The sequence below is a fragment of the Chiloscyllium plagiosum genome, unplaced genomic scaffold, assembly GCF_037043375.1.
Source record: "Chiloscyllium plagiosum isolate Xiang-an unplaced genomic scaffold, Cpla_swu_hap1 HiC_scaffold_25, whole genome shotgun sequence".
Taxonomy (NCBI): Eukaryota; Metazoa; Chordata; class Chondrichthyes; order Orectolobiformes; family Hemiscylliidae; genus Chiloscyllium; species Chiloscyllium plagiosum.
The window spans coordinates 63,219,104-63,242,379 of record NW_028270163.1 but is presented as its reverse complement, the minus strand read 5'-3'; the positions used below and the strand labels follow the sequence as shown (position 1 = coordinate 63,242,379).

Sequence of the window (23,276 nt, the reverse complement as noted above, 5' to 3'; positions counted from 1 at the left end):
ATGTTACCTAGTAGGGTGACAAAACGTCTGAAAATGAACCTTCTAGCTCAGCGAGCAAACCTACATCCAGAACCTCAACCTGAGATGCAAATCTTCTCGAAGCTCGCTAATGAGTAGGAAACTGGACAGATTCAGGGGAAGACCAAAAACAGTCAGTGATCAGTAACTGATTACCGGATTAAGGACGTATAGCTGCTTAGTGTGTCAATGTGAGGGAGCAGGCAGTATTTATAATGGAACTTCTGTGTGGGGAAAACCCATTGGCAAACACTGGGGAGAGGTACAGATGTAGAGAGAAATCAGCAGCAGATCTTTGAGGTACTGACCAGAGGGTTGGGTACATAGGGGCCTGACACAGTTATAACAGCCAGAAAGGGAGGATGTAATTCCTGTGTCCCCGTGTCCTGGGAGTGAGCCAAGTTAGTTTGCCACATCTTCCTCTGGACTCCTCCTTCAAATGGAAGAGGGACAGGAGGCTAAAGGAGCACTCAGGTGAAACGATGAAGATGGGAATATTCAGACAGAATTCAAGAGGCTCAATCATGACAAGCTAAAACTACATTTCCTTAAAGTGCAGAACCACATCATCCAGATCCTGGGGCAAATTTGGTCTCTAGGGGCCAGGAGAGAAGCTCTGATCAGGGAACCGCTTGTCTGTCTGTGTAAACAGGAACATAGACCTCAGGATAAACAGCCAGGTGGAAAGATTGCTACACAGCAAGATCCAACTCTCACGGTCCATTTCCATGGTCAGCCTTGGGACTGCTCTGAAGGGATGTTTGAATTGTGACTGAACAAGTCTGCTCTCAATCACACTGATCACTGCCATCAGAACCAGAGCACAGAGAGAGGGAGCCCAGCACGGGGAGAGGGAGCCCAGCACGGGGAGAGGGAGCCCAGCACGGGGAGAGGGAGCCCAGCACGGGGAGAGGGAGCCCAGCACGGGGAGAGGGAGCCCAGCACGGGGAGAGGGAGACCAGCACGGGGAGAGCAAGACCAGCACGGGGAGAGGGAGACCAGCACGGGGAGAGGGAGACCAGCACGGGGAGAGGGAGACCAGCACAGGGAGAGGGAGACCAGCACGGGGAGAGGGAGACCAGCACGGGGAGAGGGAGACCAGCACGGGGAGAGGGAGACCAGCACGGGGAGAGGGAGACCAGCACGGGGAAAGGGAGACCAGCACGGGGAAAGGGAGCCCAGCACAGGGAGAGGAAGCCCAGCACAGGCAGAGGGAGCCCAGCACGGGGAGAGGGAGCCCAGCACGGGGAGAGGGAGCCCAGCACGGGGAGAGGGAGCCCAGCACGGGGAGAGGGAGCCCAGCACGGGGAGAAGGAGCCCAGCACGGGGAGAGGGACCCTAGCACGTGGAGAGGGAGCCCAGCACGGGGAGAGGAAGGCCAGCACAGGCAGAGGGAGCCCAGCACGGGGAGAGGGAGCCCAGCACGGGGAGAGGGAGCCCAGCACGGGGAGAGGGAGCCCTGCACGGGGAGAGGGAGCCCTGCACGGGGAGAGGGAGCCCAGCACGGGGAGAGGAGCCCAGCACGGGGAGAGGGAGCCCAGCACGGGGAGAGGAGCCCAGCACGGGGAGAGGGAGCCCAGCACGGGGAGAGGGAGCCCAGCACGGGGAGAGGGAGCCCAGCACTGGGAGAGGGAGCCCAGCACGGGGAGAGGGAGCCCAGCACGGGGAGAGGGAGCCCAGCACGGGGAGAGGGAGCCCAGCACGGGGAGAGGGAGCCCAGCACGGGGGGAGGGAGCCCTGCACGGGGAGAGGGAGCCCAGCACGGGGAGAGGGAGCCCTGCACGGGGAGAGGGAGCCCAGCACGGGGAGAGGGAGCCCAGCACGGGGAGAAGGAGCCCAGCGTGGGGAGAGGAGCCCAGCACGGGGAGAGGGACCCTAGCACGTGGAGAGGGAGCCCAGCACGGGGAGAGGAAGGCCAGCACGGGGAGAGGGAGCCCAGCACGGGGAGAGGGAGCCCAGCACGGGGAGAGGGAGCCCAGCACTGGGAGAGGGAGCCCAGCACGGGGAGAGGGAGCCCAGCACGGGGAGAGGGAGCCCAGCACGGGGAGAGGGAGCCCAGCACGGGGAGAGGGAGCCCAGCACGGGGAGAGGGAGCCCAGCACGGGGAGAGGGAGCCCAGCACGGGGAGAGGGAGCCCAGCACGTGGAGAGGGAGCCCAGCACGGGGAGAGGGAGCCCAGCACAGGGAGAGGGAGCCCAGCACGGGGAGAGGGAGCCCAGCACGGGGAGAGGGAGCCCAGCACAGGGAGAGGAAGCCCAGCACAGGGAGAGGAAGCCCAGCACAGGGAGAGGGAGCCCAGCACGGGGAGAGGGAGCCCAGCACGGGGAGAGGGAGCTCAGCACAGGGAGAGGGAGCCCAGCACAGGGAGAGGGAGCCCAGCACAGGGAGAGGGAGCCCAGCACAGGGAGAGGGAGCCCAGCATGGGGGAGGGAGCCCAGCACGGGGGGAGGGAGCCCAGCACGGGGGGAGGGAGCCCAGCACGGGGGGAGGGAGCCCAGCACAGGGAGAGGGAGCCCAGCACAGGGAGAGGGAGCCCAGCACAGGGAGAGGGAGCCCAGCACGGGGAGAGGGAGCCCAGCACGGGGAGAGGGAGCCCAGCGCGGGGAGAGGAGCCCAGCACGGGGAGAGGGAGCCCAGCACTGTTGAGGTGCTGGAAGACAATCAGGGAGGAGGAAGAAGTTCTGTATCAGCTGGTTCATGATAAGGGCATAAAGATGAGGAAAGCTATCCTTTCCAACAACCTCAGGTAACAAGCAAGAAAAAAAATCACTGCAGTTACTGGACCCTGTACTGAAAACAAAAACAGTGGATATCACATCAGCATCCATGGAGAGAGAGCAAGCTAACGTTTCAAGTCTAGACGACTCTTCAACAGAGCTGACATAATGAAGTGTGGAGACGGCGACTGTCACACAACATTGAAATGTGAGAATGTCAGACAATGGTGTGTCTCATTGCCAAATAGGAGAGAACAGGTAGACTCACTGGAGAGGCCGGGAGGGGAGAGAGAACATGGTGGCAAAGAATGCAACAAGTAAAGCTAAAAAAAAAGGGAAGAAATGGGAGTGAGTTCATTATCAAAAGGTGCTAAAATCAATATTAAGTCCAGAAGTGCCTAGTCTGAAGATGAGATCTGAAGATGTTCTTCCAGTTTGTACTCTGATTCACTGGAGTATTTCAGCATGCCAAGGACAGAAAAGAAACAAGTGTTTAGGAAACGATTGAAAAGACAACTATCCTAAGCCGAGATTGGGGGTCTTGGCCTGATATTGATGACAAATGTTAAAAGTGTGAGAAGTGAACTTAGGCCAAAGCAGGGAAGTGACTTCCCCCAGCATGGGGTGCCTGGTTGCGTGGTCTTGCAGTGGGTTTCAGGTCCTTGGCTGTACATGTAATGGGACCTGCACATGTTCCTGCTCTCACAGTGTCTTCACCAAGTTCACGCAGGCTATTCCACCTGTGACCAAAAGGCCTCAACTATAGCCAGATTGTTACAGTGTGATTGTTTTTTCCATTGAGGTATTCCATGTTTAATTCACAGGGATCATGGGTACAACATCACAGTAAGATCCTACAGGAACTTTCCAAGGTCCGTGGCATTGCCAAGAACTGTACCAACTTGTATCAGGACAGTCTGTGTACCTTGTCTCCTGAGAAACAGGGGGAGCAATGGCCTAGTGGTGTTATCGCTAGACTATTAATGATGAAGGGTTTATGTGTCTCCAGCATCTGCAGTCCTCACTTTCTATTAACCCAGAGATCCAGGTAATGTTCTAGGGACCTGGATTTGAATCTTGCCAACAATAATCTGGAAATAAAAGTCTAATCGTGACCATGGAACCACTACTAATTGTCAAGGGAAAACTCACCTGGTTCACTAAAGTCCTTCCGGGAAGGAAATCTGTCATCCTTTCCCGGTCAGGCTTACATGTGACACTAGATCTGCATTAATGTGTTTTGCTCTGAATTGCCCTCTGGAAGCTAGAAGTGGCCCAAATAGGTTCTGGAGCTGGTTTATGTTTATAGCAGCATCCCATACTCATCCACACTACTTTTTCTTTAATGAGACCCAGTGTTTCCTGTGGACCATTTACTCAAGCTTCCAAAGCTTTCTGATGGAGATGATCATGTCAACGAGTAGATAGCTGTGGCTTAGCCAACTATTTGAGATGGTTTTAAGAGAGTGAGAAGAAAAACACTGATTGATCACAAAATGGATCGGACCGATCTTTCAATTGGCACAAGGCTACTCCTATGAAGTCAGAATATCAGGGATTGGGACTAAGATATCGGATGTATGGGACTCCTGAACCTCACACAGTCATCAGCTGAAAAGGGAAGGCTTGTGGGGGCTTGGTGGGGGGCACACACTGATGTTATTAGAGCTGTAGGATATCCTCAGAAAGCAGCGCACAGAGGGAAGGGATTTGAAGGTTCCAAATCTAGGGGATGATATGGAAGTAGAGGCTCTTCAATGGTATTGTGGATCCTTAAATATTGGTGTGGGTGGCCCAAGTGGAGTCAGAGAGTGGTGTGGAATCCTGGAGTGAACTGTGTATTATGAATCTGGGAGGTGCATTCTCCTCCTGCCCTGAAACTGGCCAGGGAGGGATCTGTATTGAGTACAGGAGTTGGGATGTCATGTTACACCTGTACAAAATATTGATACAACCACAACTGGAGCATAAAGTTCTGGATGCCTTGTTAAAAGAAGGATGTTATTAAAGTGGAAAGAGTACAAAAAAGATTTACAAGAATATTACTGAGACTGGCAGGTTTGAGTTATAAGGAGAGGTTGGATACACTGTGACTGTTTTCCCTGGAGCATAGGAAGAGTAACCTTATAGAGGTTTATAAAATCATGAGGGGCAAGGATAAGCTGAAAAGTAAACTAGAGGGCATAGGTTTAATGTCAGAGGAGAAAGTTTCAAAAGGGATCTGCGGGGCAACTTTTTCAAACAGATAGTGGTGTGTATATGGAATGAGCTGCCAGAGGAAGTGGTAGAGGCGAGTACAATAACAACATATAAAGGACATTTGGACAGGAACATGAATAGGAAAGGTTTAGAGGGATATGGGCCAAATGCAGGCAAATGGGACTACATCAGTTTTGGAAGCTTGGTCAACATGGACATATTGGACCGAAGGGTCTGTTTCTATGTTGTATGACTCAATGACTCTATGCTGGGGGATAGAAATTGAAGCAACAAGTGATGTTGATCATTCAATCTCTGGAGCCATGACTGACTGAGACTCCAAAGAGGATGATCTACTGCAGAGAGGCAATCTCTTGGGAGATGCTAATCATAGTCATACAAAACAGAAACAGACCCTTGAAGTCCAACCAGTCCATGCCAAACATAGTCCTAAACTGAGTCCCAGCTGTCTGCTCCTGCCCCATATTCCTCCAAACCTTTCCTATTCCTAAATCCATCCAAATGTCTTTTCAATATTGTAATTGTATCACATCCTCCACTTCCTCAGGAAGTTCATTCCACAGGCAAACCACCGTCTGTGTAAAAAAATTACCTTTGTGTCTTTTTTAAATCTCTCACCTCTCACCTTAAAAATGTGTCCCCTAGTCTTGAAATTTCCCATCTCAGGCAAAAGACAACTACCGTCAGCCCTATCTATACCTCTCATTATTTTATAAACTTCTGTCAGGTCACTGCTCAACCTCCTATGCTCTAGTGAAAAAAGTCCCAGCCTATCCAGCCTTTATTTTCTATACCTGGCAACATCCTTGTAAATCTCTTCTGAACCCTCTCCAGCTTAATAATATCTTTCCAAAAAATGGGCATCCAGAACTGGACACAGTCTTCCAGAAGAGCCCTCACCAATGTTCTGCACAACCTCAATATAACATCCCAACTCCTATACTCAGAAGTACTGAGCAATGAAGGCAAGTGGGCTAAATGGCCTTTTTAACCATCGTGTCAATACGTGATGCAAAGTTTAAAGAATTATGTACCCGCACTCTTAGGTCCCTCTGTTCTACAACAGTACTCGAGGCCCTACCATTAATTGTATAAGCCCTATCCTTATTTGTTGTAGCAAAATGCAATATCACGCATTTATCCAGCTTGAACTCCATCTGCCATTTTCTGGCTCATTCTCCCATTTGATCAATAGACAATAGACAATAGGTGCAGGAGTAGGCCATTCTGCACTTCGAGCCTGCACCACCATTCAATATGATCATGGCTGATCATCCTTAATCAGTATCCTGTTCCTGCCTATCTCCATAACCCTTGAGTCCACTATCCTTGAGAGCTCTATCCAACTCTTTCTTAAATGAATCCAGAGACTGGGCCTCCACTGCCCTCTGGGGCAGAGCATTCCACACAGCCACCACTCTCTGGGTGAAGAAGTTTCTCCTCATCTCTGTCCTAAATGGTCTACCCCGTATTTTTAAGCTGTGTCCTCTGGTTCGGCACTCACCCATCAGCGGAAACATGTTTCCTGCCTCCAGAGTGTCCAATCCTTTAATAATCTTATACGTCTCAATCAGATCCCCTCTCAGTCTTCTAACTCAAGGGTATACAAGCCCAGTCACTCCAATCTTTCAGTGTAAGGTAGTCCCGCCATTCCAGGAATTGACCTTGTGAACCTACGCTGCACTCCCTCAATAGCCAGAATGTCTTTCCTTAAATTTGGAGACCAGAACTGCACACAATACTCCAGGTGTGGTCTCACCAGGGCCCTGTACAGCTGCAGAAGAACCTCTTTGCTTCTATACTCAATCCCTCTTGTTATGAAGGCCAGCATGCTATTAGCCTTCTTCACTACCTGCTGTACCTGCATGCTTACCTTCATTGACTGGTGTACAAGAACACCCAGGTCTGTCTGTACTGCCCCTTTACCTAAATTGATTCCATTTAGGTAGTAATCTGTCTTCCTGTTCTTGCCACCAAAGTGGATAACCATACATTTATCCACATTAAACTGCATCTGCCATGCATCTGACCACTCACCTAACCTGTCCAGGTCACCCTGTAATCTCCGAACATCCTCCTCACATTTCACCCTGCCACCCAACTTTGTATCATCAGCAAATTTGCTAATGTTATTACTAATACCATCTTCTATATCATTAATATATTTTGTAAAAAGCTGCGGTCCCAGCACTGATCCCTGTGGTACCCCACTGGTCACTGCCTGCCATTCCGAAATGGAGCCGTTTATCACTACTACTCGTTTCCTGTCAGCCAACCAACTTTCAATCCAAGTTAGTACTTTGCCTCCAATACCATGTGCCCTAATTTTACTCACTAACCTCCTATGTGGGACATTATCAAAAGCTTTCTGAAAGTCCAGGTATACTACATCTACTGGATCTCCCTCGTTATCTTCAGAGTTACATCCTCAAAAACTTCGAGAAGATTAGTCAAGCATGATTTCCCCTTCATAAATCCATGCTGACTCTGACCTATCCTGTTACTACTATCCAGATGTGTCGTAATTTCATCCTTTATAATGGACTCCAGCATCTTTCCCACCACTGAGGTCAGACTAACTGGTCTATAATTTCCTGCTTTCTCTCGCCCACCTTTCTTAAAAAGTGGGACATTTGCCGCCCACCAATCCGTAGGAACTGATCCCGAATCTATCGAACTCTGGAAAATAATCACCAACGCATCCACGATTTCCCGAGCCACCTCCTTCAGTACCGTGGGATGCAGACCATCAGGCCCCGGGGACTTATCAACCTTCAGACCTAACAGTCTCTCCAACACCAATTCCTGGCAAATATAAATTCCCTTAAGTTCAGGTCCTTCAGCTACTGTTACCTCAGGGAGATTGCTTGTGTCTTCCCCAGTGAACACAGATCTGAAGTACCAATTCAATTCTTCTGCCATTTCTTTGTTCCCCATAATATATTCCACTGTTTTTGTCTTCAAGGGCCCAATTTTAGTCTTAACCATTTTTTTGCCTTTCACATACCTAAAAAAGCTTTTACTATCCTCCTTTATATTTTTGGCCAGTTTACCTTCGTACCTCATTTTTTCTCTGCGTATTTCCTTCTTAGTAATGCTCTGTTGTTCTTTAAAAGCTTCCCAGTCCTCCATTTTCCCACTCATCTTTGCTATGTTATATTCTGGATTAGTGGTGCTGGAAGAGCACAGCAGTTCAGGCAGCACCCAAAGAGTCATTAATGGAGATGGAGAGGTCCAGGAAGGAGAGGGAGGTAACAACCGTAACAAGGACAGAACGCCCTGGTGCTCACCTTCCACCCTACCAACCTTCGCATAAACCAAATCATCCGCCGACATTTCCGCCACCTCCAAAAAGTCCCCACCACCAGGGATATATTTCCCTCCCCACCCCTTTCCACCTTCCGCAAAGACCGTTCCCTCCGTGACTACCTGGTCAGGTCCATGCCCCTCCTACAACCCACCCTCCCATCCTGGCACTTTCCCCTGCCACCGCAGGAACTGTAAAACCTGCACTTACACCTCCTCCCTCACCTCTATCCAAGGCCCTAAAGGAGCCTTCCACATCCATCAAAGTTTTACCTGCACATCCACTAATATCATTTATTGTATCCGTTGCTCCCGATGCGGTCTCCTCTACATTGGGGAGACTGGGCGCCTCCTAGCAGAGCGCTTTAGGGAACATCTCCAGGACACCCGCACCAATCAACCACACCGCCCCGTGGCCCAACATTTCAACTCCCCCTCCCTCACCACCAGACGCCTGGAGGAAGAATGCCTCATCTTCCGCCTTGGAACACTTCAACCCCAGGGCATCAATGTGGACTTCAACAGCTTCCTCATTTCCTCTTCCCCCACCTCACCCTAGTTCCAAACTTCCAGCTCAGCACTGTCCCCATGACTTGTCTGGATTTGTCCTACCTGCCTATCTCCTTTTCCACCTATCCACTCCACCCTCTCCTCCCTGACCTATCACCTTCATCCCCTCCCCCACTCACCCATTGTACTCTATCCTACTTTCTCCCCACCCCCACCCTCCTCTAGCTTATCTCTCCACGCTTCAGGCTCACTGCCTTTATTCCTGATGAAGGGCTTTTGCCCGAAATGTCGATTTCACTGCTCCTTGGATGCTGCCTGAACTGCTGTGCTCTTCCAGCACCACTAATCCAGAATCTGGTTTCCAGCATCTGCAGTCATTGTTTTTACCTCTTTGCTATGTTATACTTTTTCTCTTTTAACTTTATATGTTTCTTAATTTCCCTCATCAGCCACGGCCACCCATGCCTCCTCCTAGGATCTTTCTTCCTTTTTGGAATGAACTGATCCTGCAACTTCTGCATTACACACAGAAATATCTACCATTGTTCCTCCACTGTCATCCCTGCTAAGGTATTGCACCATTGAACTTTGGCCAGCTCCTCCCTCATAGCTCCATAGTTCCCTTTATTCAACAGAAATATTGTCACTTCCGATTGTACCCTCTCCCTCTCAAATTGCAGATTGAAGTTTATTGTATTATGGTCACTACTTCCCAATGGCTCCTTCACTTCGAGGTCCCTGACCAATTCTGGTTCGTTGCACAATACCAGATCCAGAATTGCCTTCTCCCTGGTAGGCTCCAGCACCAGCTGTTCAAAGAATCCATCTCGGAGGCACTCCACAATGTCTCTTTCTTGAGGTCCAATACCATCCTGATTCTCCCAGTCTACCTGCATGTTGAAATCCCCCATAACAACTGTAGTAACATCTTTGCGACAGGCCAATTTCAGCTTCTGATTCAACTTGCATCCGACATCCAGACTACTGTTGGGGGGCCTGTAGATAACTCCCAAGAGGGTCTTTTTACCCTTAGAATTTCTCAGCTCTATCCATACAGACTCTACATCCCCTGATTCTAGTACCCCCATGCAAGGGACTGAATATCATCCCTTACCAACATGGCCACCCCACCCCCTCTGCCCGTCAGTCTGTCCTTATGATAGCACGTGTAGCCTTGAATATTCATTTCCCAGGCCCTATCCACTTGAAGCCACGTCTCAGTTATCCCCACAATATCGTATCTGCCAATTTCCAAAAGAGTCTCAAGCTCGTCCATCTTATTTCTAATGCTTCGTGCATTCATGTATAGTATTTTTAATTTGTTACTGCCCTCACCCTTCCCATCAACTCCTATTTCACTCAACCTTACAGCATGATCCCTTTTTGAGTTTTCTGCTTCATTGATACAGTTGTCTTTCTTGACTTCCCTTGTTCTAACTTTCCCTTCACTTTTCTTCTTAAACATCCAGTATGTCCCCTCCTCCCCGCTACTTAGTTTAAACGTAGCTGTGTTGCAGTAGCAAACCTGCCTGCCAGAATGCTGGTCCCTAACCTATTAAGGTGCAAACCGTCTCTCTTGTAGAATTTATGCTTACCACAAAACATACCCCAGTGATCCAAGAATTTAAATCCTTGCTTCCTACACCAGTTCCCCAGCCACACGTTCAAGTCCATTACCTCCCTGTTTCTGGCCTCACCAGCCCGAGGAACTGGAAGCAAACCGGAGATAACCACCCTGGACGTCCTGCTTTTCAGCCTTCTTCCTAGTTCTCCGAAGTCCCGCTGTAGAATGTCCCTCCTCTTCTTCCCGACATCATTTGTGCCGACATGTACCACCACCTCTGGCTCTTCACCCTCGTCCTTGAGGATTTCCTGCACTCTGTCTGTGATGTGTTTAACCCTGGCACCAGGAAGGCAACACACCATCCTTAAGTCCCGCCTGCTGCCACAAAAACCCCGGTCAGTTCCTCTCACGATGGAGTCCCCTATTACCACGGCTCTGTGCGATGTCCGACTCTTCCGCTCTGTCTCCGCGCCAACTTCTGATTGACAGACCTGGCCGCCTCGCGGACTGGCAGTGTCATCTGTCTCTACTGTTTCCAAAAGATTCAACTTGTTCCTGACAGGTACTTCCCCTGGGGTCTCTTGCACCTGTCTCCTCTCTGCCTTCCTCATCGTCTGCTCTCTTCTGGTATGGTCGGTGTAATAACCTTGCTGAAGGTCTTGTCCAGAAAGATCTCGTTCTCTCGGATGAGCCTAAGGTCCTCGAGTTCTTTCATCAGTGCCGCGATCTGCTCTGTCAGTAGCTAAATGTGCACACACTTTCCACACTTATACGAGCCAGACACACCAGAGTCGTTGACCTCCCACATCAAGCACGTCGCACACTGAACCAGCTTGGCAGTCATGTCTTCACCCTCTTCAACTGTGGTGTAATCACTTCACTCAAGCTCCTTGTCAAAGACTCCTGAGCTAAAGCCTCACTCTTCAATCCACAGGAACTTCCTTGGACCCTCTTTTTGGGGCAAGTCTGTGAACTTTTAATTTAGGTTAGAGGAGGCCCTACTTTGTAGGACCTGGGGTCTAGAACACACCACTCAAATAACAATCAAGATCTCTTTGTAATCTTAGAACACCTTCTTCACTGTCAACTATGCCACAAATTTTGGTGTCATCCACAAACTTACTAACCGTGCATTCTAGCTGAGAGGCTGAGAATGTCTTCTGGATCAAATGTTGGATATTATCATCGGGTCTGAAGAAGAGTCATACAAGATTTAGAACATTAATTTGACTTCCCCTCTAGACAGATACTGTCAGACCTGCTAAATCTCTCCAGTATTTTCTGTTTACTTTCCTGGATATCAGTCCAACCGTTACCATTTGTCTAGATCAATGATGCAAGAAGAGAATGCTGCCATTAATGTGAAATCAAACATTAGCCATTATGGTACAGTTGAACCTGTTAATCGTACAACTGCTTAGTGCATAGTCACTGTGTGCTTTGTGTAGGGCAACAAGTTTGTAGAGTTAAAAATCACACAACACCAGGTTATAGTCCAACAGGTTTAATTGGAAGCACGCTAGCGTTCGGAGCGACAATCACCTGATGAAGGAGCGTCACTCCGAAAGCTAGCGTGCTTCCAATTAAACCTATTGGGACTATAACCTGGTGTTGTGTGATTTATAATTTTGTACACCCCAGTCCAACACCGGCATCTCCAAATCAAGTTTCTAGAAGGGAGGCATGCAGCAGGACAACCAACAGTAGGGAAGTCAATGGCCTAGTAGTGTTATCACGAGACTGTTAATCCAGAGACCCAATAATTAGATTAGATTAGATTACTTACAGTGTGGAAACAGGCCCTTCGGCCCAACAAGTCCACACCGCCCCGCCGAAGCGCAACCCACCCATACCTCTACATTTACCCCTTACCTAACACTACAGGCAATTTAGCATGGCCAATTCACCTGACCTGCACATCTTTGGACTGTGGGAGGAAACCGGAGCACCCGGAGGAAACCCACGCAGACACAGGGAGAACGTGCAAACTCCACACAGTCAGTCGCCGGAGGTGGGAATTGAACCCGGGTCTCTGGCGCTGTGAGGCAGCAGTGCTAACCACTGTGCCACCGTGCCGCCGCGGTCTTCTGAGGACCCAGGTTCAAGTCCCACTATTGCAGATGATGTAATTTGAACTCAGTTAAAAAAAAATCTGGAATTAAGAGACCAATGATTACTGTGAATCTATTGCCAATTATTGGAAAAATCCACCTTGTTCACTAATGTCCTTTAGGGAAGGAAACTGACTTACACGTGACTCCAGACCCATAGCACTTCCCTTTGGGCAATTAGGGATGGACAATAAATGCTGGTCTGGCCAGTGATGCCCACATCACATGAATGAAAGGAAAGTAGATGGTGATAGTGATGGAGAGTAGCTAGATCAGTTGAATAGGCTCTCACTGGAAAGAAAGTGTCTTTGGTAGGGAGAGTGCTGCTGGGTAGGAGATTCCTCAGCCTTGTGTGACCCACATAATTCTGTGTTTATCCTTAATTTCCCTTCCTGTTTGAAATAACCTAATGCCAGTTGCATGAAGAATCCTTGCTTCATGATTTTTGGGCCATTCAGGTGTTCAAATCTCATGTTACAGGCTGAAGGGTCAGAGATTCTTGAGTAAAACAACAGGCTTGTGTCTTACCTTCTTTCACGATCTCAAAGACACTGATGGCATCCTCAGGGCTCAGGCAGCGCAGCTCACTGCTGCTAGGGTCTCCCTGGCCTGGTAACTGCTAGTCATGAGTACAGGGGCATCAGGAAGGGCACTGTTGTTAAAACAGACATCTCTGTGGCCACTCCTTTGATCAGTGATCTGTGGAAACACAGTACAACACATTAATGCCCACTGAGTACAGAGTGAATATCTCAGCCAATGCAGAGGTTAGGAGCTAACCCCACTCCATCAGCTTTGCTGCAAAGGGAGTTAGTGGCCAAGACAGAAATGGTTACATTGCCCTGATTGGGTCTGGGACTGAGACTGAGTCCAGGGCCCCTCAATCCGGCAAGCTGTTGCTTTCCCGTTATACCAGGATCAGGAAGGCCTGACCTGAGGCGATACTGAATGCTGGCTTGCTCTGGAACTCGGGGCTGACTTGACTCCGGTGTCCAGGACCCGGGACTTTATCAGTTTGGTTGGATTAATGGCTAGATTAATTAAATCAGCCACAAAGTGCAGCAGAGGGGGCTGCCCAAGGCCAGAGGCATGGATGAGACCAGCTCTGGACTTGACATCAATAATGCTTCGCACATAGAACATAATATTTAATAGATGCTACAAATATAAGGCAGGTGTAAACAAGGACTGCAGATGCTGGAAGCCAGAGTCTAGATTAGAGTGGTGCTGGAAAAGCACAGCAGGTCAGGCAGCATCCGAGGAGCAGGAAAATTGACTTTTCAGGCAAAAGTCCTTCATCAGGAATAGGGCTATTCCTGATGAAGGGCTTTTGCTCAAAACATCGATTTTCCTGCTCCTCGGATGCTGCCTGACCTGCTGTGCTTTTCCAGCACCACTCTAATCTAGACCCCACTATTATATATTCCAGCTAACCAGCTGGTGAGGTAAGAAACCACAGCCAGTCTTTACTTTACATAGATTTTATCTTTGGACTGTGGGAGGAAACCTGAGCACCCGGAGGAAACCCACGCAGACACGGAGAGAATGTGCAAACTCCACACAGTCAGTTGCCTGAGGTGGGAATTGAACCCGGGTCTCTGGCGCTGTGAGACAGCAGTGCTGACCACTGTGCCACCGTGCTGCCCTTGAGGCTTGGAGGGCCAAAGGGCCTGTTCCTGGGCTGTAATTTTCTTTGTTCTTTGAAACTTGTCGTCCTTTGCCAACTGCCTTATGTGTGACTCCAGAACCTCAAAATCTTCCAAATCCACCACCACTTCCATCTCGAAGGTCATGGGCAGCAGATGGATGGGTAAAACAACCCCTTGCAAGTACTCCTTCAAGCCACTCACCATCCTGACTTGGAACTAAATTGCAGTTCCTTCAGTGTCGCTGAATCAACATCCTGGAATTCCCTCCCTAAGGGAATTGTGGGTCTACCTATAGCACATGGACTGCAGCGGTTCAAGAAGGCAGCTCACCCCCACCTTCCCAAGAAATCAATTCGGGTTTGTAGTGACTGTTTTTTGTTCACTCGTGGGTTGTGCGCATTCCTGGCCGGTCAGCATTATTCACCCATCCCTAGTTGCCCTTGACTAGTGCATTGTAGATGGTGGGTGGAATTTTGAGACTCAGAAGGTGAGTTATTCACTGCGATATTCCTGGAGTTGAAACACAGGCAATTGGGATGAGTTTAGTTTGAGAATTTTGGTCAGCATGGACTGGTTGGACCGAAGGGCTTGTTTCCATGCTGTATGACTTTGTGACTCTGTGACTCTATGATCTTGTTATTGTAGACACTGTATTTACACAATGAATCAGTTCAGTTTCTGGTCAATGGTAATCCCCCAGGATGTTGATAGTGGGGATTCAGTGATGCTAACACTGAGCAAACTTACATCCAGTACATCTTCTAAATTATAGAATTTTCAGAGCATGGAAACAGGCCATGCGACCCAACAAGTCCACACGAACCCTTCATAGAGCATCCCACCCAGAACCTAACGTTGCACTTCCTGTGGTGAATGCACTTAACTTACAAATACCTGAACACTATGGGTAATTTAGCAAGGCCAAAGCACCCAATCTGTACCTCTTTGGACTCCTGGAAGAAACTAGAGCACCCGACATAAACCCACGCAGACAGTGGGAGAATGTACCAACTCCACATAGACAGTCACCTAACCCAATGAACCTAGGTGCCTGGCACTGTGAGACAGCAGTGCTAACCACTGTGGCACCCTGTTGCAATTGTACCAGCCTCCACTACTTCCTCTGGGAGTTCATTCCATACACGTACCACCCCCTGTATGAAAACGTTGCCACTCAAGTCCCTTTTAAATCTTTCCCCACTCACTGTAAACCTTTGCCTCTAGTGTTGGACTCCCCAACTCTGGGGAAAATACTTTGATTATTCATCCTATCCATGGCCTTTATGATTTTATAAATCTCTACAACATGCAAATTTGACTCCAATCAACACTAATGGCTATGCTTTCAATCATCCTGGGCCTAAATTGTGAAATTCAATATTGGCACCTCTTCCTTCTCGATAAATCACAATTCTAAAATAATTTTAATCAATTTGTTTAAACATATTATGAAACACCTCTGTGGAATTTGAATCTAGACCTTTGAGTTCAGAATGTTCTGAGGCTCTCTAAGGCTCTGGTCAGACCACATTTGGAATATTGTGAACAGTTTTGGGCCCCATATCTCAGGAAGGATGTACTGGCCCTGGAGCGGGTTCAGAGGAGGTTCACAAGAATGGTCCCAGGAATGAAAAGCTTAACATATGAGGAATGTTTCAGGACTCTGTGTCTATACTTGATGGAGTTTAGAAGGATAGGAGTGAGGGGGGTGGAGTCTAAATGAAACATACAGAATAGCCTGGACAGAGTAGATGCTGGGAAAATGTTTCCATTGGTAGGAGAGACTAGGAGTCAGGGGCACAGCCTTAGAGTAAAGTGAAGACCTTTTAGAATGGAGATAAAGAGAAACTTCTTCAGCCAGAGTGGGGAATCTGTGGAATTCATTGCCACAGAAGGCTGTAGAGGCCAGGTCATTGAGAATATTTAAGATGGAATTAGGTTCTTGAATATCAAGGGGATTAAGAGTTACGGGGAAGGTGAGAGAACAGGCTTGAGAAATTTATTAGCTATGATTGAATGGTGGAGCAGACTTGATGACCTAATTTCTGCTCCTATGTCTAATAGTCTTATGACCCTATCATTGTTGCAGGAAGAAAGAGAGGGGTTGAGGGCTGAAGTGAGGGAGAGGGATTGGACCCAGCTGAGGGCCTTGTCTACAACGGTGCTGAGGAATCCTTGGTTGATGAAAAAGGTGCCCATTTCAGAGGCTCCCTTGTTGAAGTTCAAAATCACACAACACCAGGTCATAGTCCAACAGGTTTATTTGGAAGCACTGGCTTTCGGAGTTGAAGTTGACATCATCGAAATAAATGTGACAGAGACGGAGGAACTGGGAGAATGGAATGGAGTCTTTACAAGCAGCAGGGTGTGAGGATGTATAGTCCAGGTAACTGTGGGAGCCGGTGGGTTTGTAGTGGATATTGGTGGCCAGTCTTTCACCAGAAATGGAAATAGAGATGTCGAGGAAGGGAAGGGAGGAGTCAGAGATGGACCAGGAGAAAGTGAGGGTGGGGTGAAAATAAGAAGTGAAATCGATAAATATTTCCAATTCTGGACAAGAACAGGAGTCAGCACCGATGATATCATCGATATATCGGAGAAAGAGTTGTGGTTGCGGGCCAGAATAGGACTGAAACAAGAATGTTCCATGTACCCCACAAAGAGGCAGGTATAACTGGGTAAAAACAATGACTGCAGATGCTGGAAACCAGATTCTGGATTAGTGGTGCTGGAAGAGCACAGCAGTTCAGGCAGCATCCAGGAGCTTCGAAATCGACGTTTCGGGCAAAAGCCCTTCATCAGGGGCCAATGCAGGTGTCCATAGCCAATTCTCTGACCTGAAGGAAATGAGAGGAATTAAAAAAGAAGTTGTTGAGAATGAGGATGAGCTCGGCCAAACGGTGGAAGCTGGTGGGAGTTGGGGGCAGTTCAGGCTTTTGTTCCAGGAATAAACAGAGAGCCTGGAGACCATCCTGTTGGGGGATGGACCTGTAGAGGATTGCCCGTCCATGATAAAAAGGAAGCAGCTGGAGCCTGCAAACTGGAAATTCTGAAACTGGGGTAAAGTGTCAGAACAAACATGGATGTAAGTGGGCAGGGACTGGACCAGGGAAGAAATGATGGAGTTAAGAAAGGAACTCATGAGTTCTATGGGACAGGAGCAGGCAGAAACAGTGAGTCAACTTGGGTAATCTTGCTTATGAATTTTGGGAAGTATTGTAGTACTCCAGGTGAAGCAGCACTTTATCTGCACTTCACACAATCTAGTTTACTCCATTCACTGCTCACGATATGGTCTCCTTTATGTTGAGGAAACAAAGTGTAAACTTGCGTAGACTTATTGCAAAAAAGACCCTGAGCTTCCAGTTGCCTGCTACGTCAACATGCCACCCTGTTCCCTGGCCAAGATCTCTGTCTCAGGCTTACTGCAGTGCTCCAGTGAAGCTGGAAGAATAACACCTCGTTTTTCATGTGGGCGTGCAGAGTTCAATAACTTTAGGGCTGAGCTTTCCCATGTCCTTACTCTAATGCCCACACCCAGGTTTGTAATCACATGGTCTGCTATTACATATAACCCATTATTAGCCTGTAACTGTCTCCATTAACAGCGATTCACCCTCCCAGCCAGATTGTTATCCACTCCCTTATTTGTCTAACTGTTCTTCTCTCTTTTTGGGCCCTATCCCTAACCATCATTCACTTCTTACCCCCTCCCCCACCCTATCCTCTGCCTAACATTTTCCTAGCTCCCATCAATTCTGAGAAAGGGTCACTTGACCTGAAACGTTAACTCTGATTTCTCTCCAGATGATGCCAGACCTGTTGAGCTTTTCCAGCAATTTTATTTTTGTCTCTGATTTACAGCTGTTCTTTTGTGCTTTTATAGATTAATGGTTGCTTTATATCTTCATTCATTTGTGCTTTCTTTATTATCTACCCAGATGAGAGTTCTTTAATAAAACATTCTGAAAATACTTCATTAAAAATTCTTAAAAATACTCATTATTTCTGCATGTGGTAAACAAGAAATCTCGCCCCCACAGATTCAGTATTGATTGAAACAACTGCTTCTTTATAGAAGTAAATCTAATCTCAGTGCCCAGGTTGATGTATTCATTTATTAAAAATGCATCAGCTCCAAGTTTGAGTTATTTAAGATATGACAGTGGCCATGAAGTTAAATAAATAAACCTGAACAGAGCTAGAACAGAGTTCCTTACAAGGTGTTTTGCTTGTGCTGCTGAGGAGGCTCGAGAGATCTTAGGATAAGGGGGAGCAAATTTAAAACAGAATTGAGGAGAAACTACTTATCCCAAAGGATTGTGAATCTGTGGAATTTGCTACCCCAAAGTGTGGTGGATGCTGGAACAGTGAGTAAATTTGAGGAGTTAGACAGATTTTTAATTGGTAATGGGTTGAAGGGTTCTGGGGAGAAGGCAGGAAAATGGGGGTGAGGAGCATATCAGCCATGATCAAATGGTGGAGCAGACTTGATGGGCTGATTGGCCTAATTCTGCTCCTATATCTTATGAACTTATAAACTTATAAACTAAATTGACAGGAGTGTGGAACCAGGTCAGAAAGGACTAAATACTGAAGTATGCACTAAATACTGGGAGTGATAGTTAGTACTGGAATAGAAAATTGTAAATTAGTGGATGGAATCAGAATAAGGGAGAATTTAAACATTCTAAGTCGGGGATACAGTACATAATGCAATAGAATAGAGTATATTAGATAAGGTTGATGTATTACAGGTGCAAACTGCTATATGGAGACAGGATGATATGAGACTAACAGAGACCTGGCTCAAGGAAGAGATAGAGACGAGGTGTTCCGAATTGATTGATACAAGTTGATCTGGAAAGATAGGAAGGTGGCATGATTGGTTTTGGAGACCATTGTAGTCCTGGAGATAGGGAATATCTTGGGTGTTCACACACAGAATTTTTATCTGGAACAAAGGAACAAAAAGGTGCAATTACATTGCTCAGTGTAGTCTCCAGGTCACCATCTAGTGGAAAGAACATAGATGAGCACACATCTGCTAGGAAACTTCAGAGAGGCATAAATGTTATTGAGCATTACTGGAAAAAGGTGCATTTTATCAAAGCTTTTTGTCTTGTAATCATCCGGACATTTTACAAGAATAACAATTCAAAAGGAAAATCCACAATTATATACCATGTGAGGAAATGTTGATTGTTGACAACTGGATTCTCATTGGCAAAGGCATTGATTAGATTAGATTCCCTACAGTGTGGAAACAGGCCTTTCGGCCTAACCAGTCCACACTGACCCATCTCCCTCTGACTGATACACCCAACACTATGGGCAATGTAGCATGGCCAATTCACCTAACCTGCACATCTTTGGACTGTGGGAGGAAACCAGAGTACCCAGAGGAAACCCACGCAGACACGAGGAGAATGTGCAAACTCCACACAGACAGTTGCCTGAGGCGGGAATTGAATCCGGGTCCGCACCCATTAGTGCTGATTGATAGCTAACAGCCAAGCTTTGGTAACAGTTTAAACCAGATAGGTTGATTTTAATTGGTCAGGATGTTGCTCTGAGAAATGCACAGTGAATGGCTGTCAGCTATTTCATTAAAGTTTAAATAGGAACAGTGTGCACAGATTTTTTTTCCCCTCTCTAACCCTTGGAAGATTATGAATTAAGATTAATTTAATGAGAAATTGCTTGTTATGAGAGTTGGTATGTCTGAGCAGGTTCAAGAACTAGCCTCTGAAAACAACTGTGATAATAAATTAATCAGAGGCTGGGGTGTGGGGGCGTGGGGGGATGTGGGGGGAGTGTGGGGGATGTGTGGGGATGTGTGGGGAGTGTGGGGAGTGTGGGGAGTGTGGGGAGTGTGGGGAGTGTGGGGGTTTGGGATGTTTGGGGTGTGTGGGGGATGTGGGGGTTTGGGGAGTGCGGGGAGTGCGGGGAGTTTGGGGAGTGCGGGGAGTTTGGGGAGTGCGGGGGGTGTGGAGTATGGGGGGGGTGTGGGGAGTGTGGGTGGTGTGGCGGGTGCGGGGGGTGCGAGGAGTGTGGGGGGTGTGCGGGGTGTCATCTCTTTAACACAGATTAGGAGAGGTTTATTTCTCTACAAAGGGTCATGAGACTTTCGAATTTATTTTCTCAAAAAGGGGTGGGAGCAGAGTCTTTAAATATTTTTCAGGCAGGGATGGGTAGATGCTTGATAAGCAAGGGGGCGTGCAGAGTTGTAGGCTGACAGGAATATGTAGTAATCAGATCAATCACGATTTTATCAATCCGCCTCCTGGCATTAGAAGCAGTCCAGAGAAGGTTCCCTTGGCTGATCCCAGGGACTGTGATGAGCAGAGGTTGAGTAGGTTTAACAAAACCTACTCTTATCATATCTCTTTCTCTCTGGGCTCCATCTCCTCCTCTACCCCTACTCCACTGTTCTCTCAAACCCATAAATACCATGTTTTCATAGCTTGTATCAATTCTGAACAAGAGTCATACCAGACTTGAAATGTTAACTCTGCTTTCTCTACACAGATGCTGCCAAACCTGCTGTGTTTCTCTAGCAATTTTTTGTTTTTGTTTCTGATTTCCAGCGATTCTGGTTCTTTTTTTTATTTGAGTAGGTTGTGCCTGTACTCATTGGAATTTAGAAGAATGGGAGGCAACCTTATTCAAAAATGTAAGATTCTTAGGGTGCTTTATGGGTAGCTGCACAGAGAGTACTTCCCCTTCTGGGAGAGTCTAGGACCAGAGGGCATAATCTCAGAATAAATGATCAGAAATGAGGAGAACTTCTTCTCAGAGGGCTGTCAAGACTGGGTTATTAGATATATTTAAGACTGAAACAGAGTGATTTTTAATCAGGAAGGGAATCAAGGGCTATGGGGAAAAGGCAGGAAAATGAAGTTGAGCATTATCAGATCTGCCCTGATCTCATTGAATGACGAAGTAGACTTGATGTGCTGATTGGCCTAATTCTGTTCCTACATCGTTTGTCCTACTGTGGCTAGCTACATGCGATTTTGCATTGCTAGATTTTATGATGAAGATGATGTGGGGTGCTGGAAAAGCACAGCAGGTCAGGCAGCATCCGAGGAGCAGGAGAGTCGATGTTTCGGGCAAAAGCCCTTCATCAGAAATGGGAGTGCTGGTGGGGGGTTGGGGAAGGGGGCTTGGATAAATAGGAGGGTGCAATGTGGATTGGGTAAGGCAGCTGGGAAGGTGATAGGTAAATGCAGGTGGGGATGATGGTGCTAGGTCAAAGGGGAGGGTGGAGTGGATAGGTGGGAAAGAAGATGGACGGGTTGAACAAGAGGGCAGTGCCGAGTTGGAGGGTTGGATCTGAGATAAGGTGGGAGCAGGGGAGATGAGGAAACTGTAAAGTCGACATTGATGCTGTGTGGTTGGAGGGTCCCAAGGAGGAAGATGTGGTGTTCTTCCTCCAGGTGTCAGGTGGCTTGGATTTGGCAGTGGAGGAGGCTCAGGACTTGCATGTCCTTGGCTGAGTGGAAGGAGGAGTTGAAATGTTTGGCCACAGGACAGTGTGGTTGTTTGGTGTGTTTGTCCCAGAGATGTTCCCTGAAATGCTCTGCAAGTTGGCATCCTGTCCCCCTGATGTAGAGGAGATCACATCGAGAGCAACAGACACAGTAGATGAGGTGTTTGGATGTGCAGGAAAATCTCTGCTGGATGTGGAAGGATCCTTTGGGGCCTTGGATGGAGGTGAGGCGGGGGGAGGAATGTGTGGGTGCAGGTTTTATACCTCTTGTGGTGGCAGGGGAAGGTGCCGGGAGTGAAGGGTGGGTTGGCGGGAGCCCCACTAACCAGTTCTACCTCTTACCCAAAATCCATAAACCTGACATCCCCAGTCGTTGTATTGTCTCCACCTGCTCCTGCCCCGCCGAATTTATTTCCTCATGCCTTGATACCATCATGTTTTCCTTGGCCCAGGAACTCCCCACGTACATTTGGGACACCACCCACACCCTCAATCTCCTCCATGACTTTTGTTTCCCCTCCCCACCCCTCCGTCCTGTGAAAACACTATCCCTTATTCCCAATTCCTCCGCCTCTGCCACATCTGCTCCCAGATGGCCTTGTATTTCAGGGACTACAATTTCCCCTCCCACATGATAAACAATCGCATCCAGCACATCTCCTCCACCCCCCACCCTCTCCACCGCCAAATCCAAGCCACCTGACGACTGGAGGAAGAACGTCTCATCTTCCTCCTTAGAACCTTCCAACCATGTGGCATCAATGTGGATTTTACCTGTTTCCTCATCTCCCCTTCTGCCACCTTATCTCAGATCCAACCCTCCAACTCGGCACGCCCCCTTGAAATGTCCTACCCATCTATCTTCCTTCAAAACTATCCGCTCCATCCTCCCCTCTGATCTATCACTACCACATCCCACCTGCATCTACCTATCACCTTCCCAGCTACCTTTCCCCCATCCTCACCCCACTCTCCTATTTACTTCTCAGCCCCCTTCCACCCCCCCCCAAATTCCTGATGAAGGACTTATGCCCAAAGTGTTGGCTCTTCTGCTCCTTGGATGCTGCCTGACCTGCTGTGCTTTTCCAGCATCACCCTTTTTGACTCTGATCTCCAGCATCTGCAGTCCTCACTTTCTCTTCGATCTTATGATATTGTCCCCTACTGACACCTGATCCACTTGCCCCACCTAATTCCTCAAAACCAAATCCCCAGGACTTGGACATTGCCTGGTATGGGTGATTTTAGCTATGAAGAAGGGTTGGATAGACTGGATGTATTTTTTGGAGGTTGAGGCGTGACCTAATAGAATTTTATAAGATTGTGAATGGCGTGAGTCTTTTCCCAGGGTGGAGGGGTCAATTACTAGGGAACACAGGTTCAAGGTGATGGGGTGGGGGGATGGGGGGGGGGGGGGTGGGGGGGAAGCGGGAGATGTTTAAAAGAGATGTGTAAAGCAGACTTTTCACACAAAGATTGGTGAATGCCTGGAATGTGCTGCAGACACAATAGCAACATTCAAGAAACACCTGGATGAATTAATTAATAGGAAGTCAAAAATCATTGACACCAGGTTATAAACACGTTTACTTGAAACCGCAAGTTTTTGGAGTCCCCGCTCCTTCCTCAGGCAATTAGCAAGACAGAATACATCGGACACAGAGTTTATAGTATAAGATCAAAGGG

The 23,276-nt window shown here is 47.9% G+C and overlaps 1 long non-coding RNA gene across 1 annotated transcript in view; it reads right to left on the bottom strand.

Annotated features, from left to right (window-relative positions):
• LOC122562368 (uncharacterized) overlaps positions 1-23,276 on the bottom strand; it is a 54,272-nt gene that overhangs the window by 12,093 nt on the left and 18,903 nt on the right. The window contains exon 2 of the long non-coding RNA XR_015761446.1: positions 12,975-13,145. This is a non-coding gene — a long non-coding RNA (uncharacterized LOC122562368). The remainder of the gene's footprint in view (positions 1-12,974; positions 13,146-23,276) is intronic.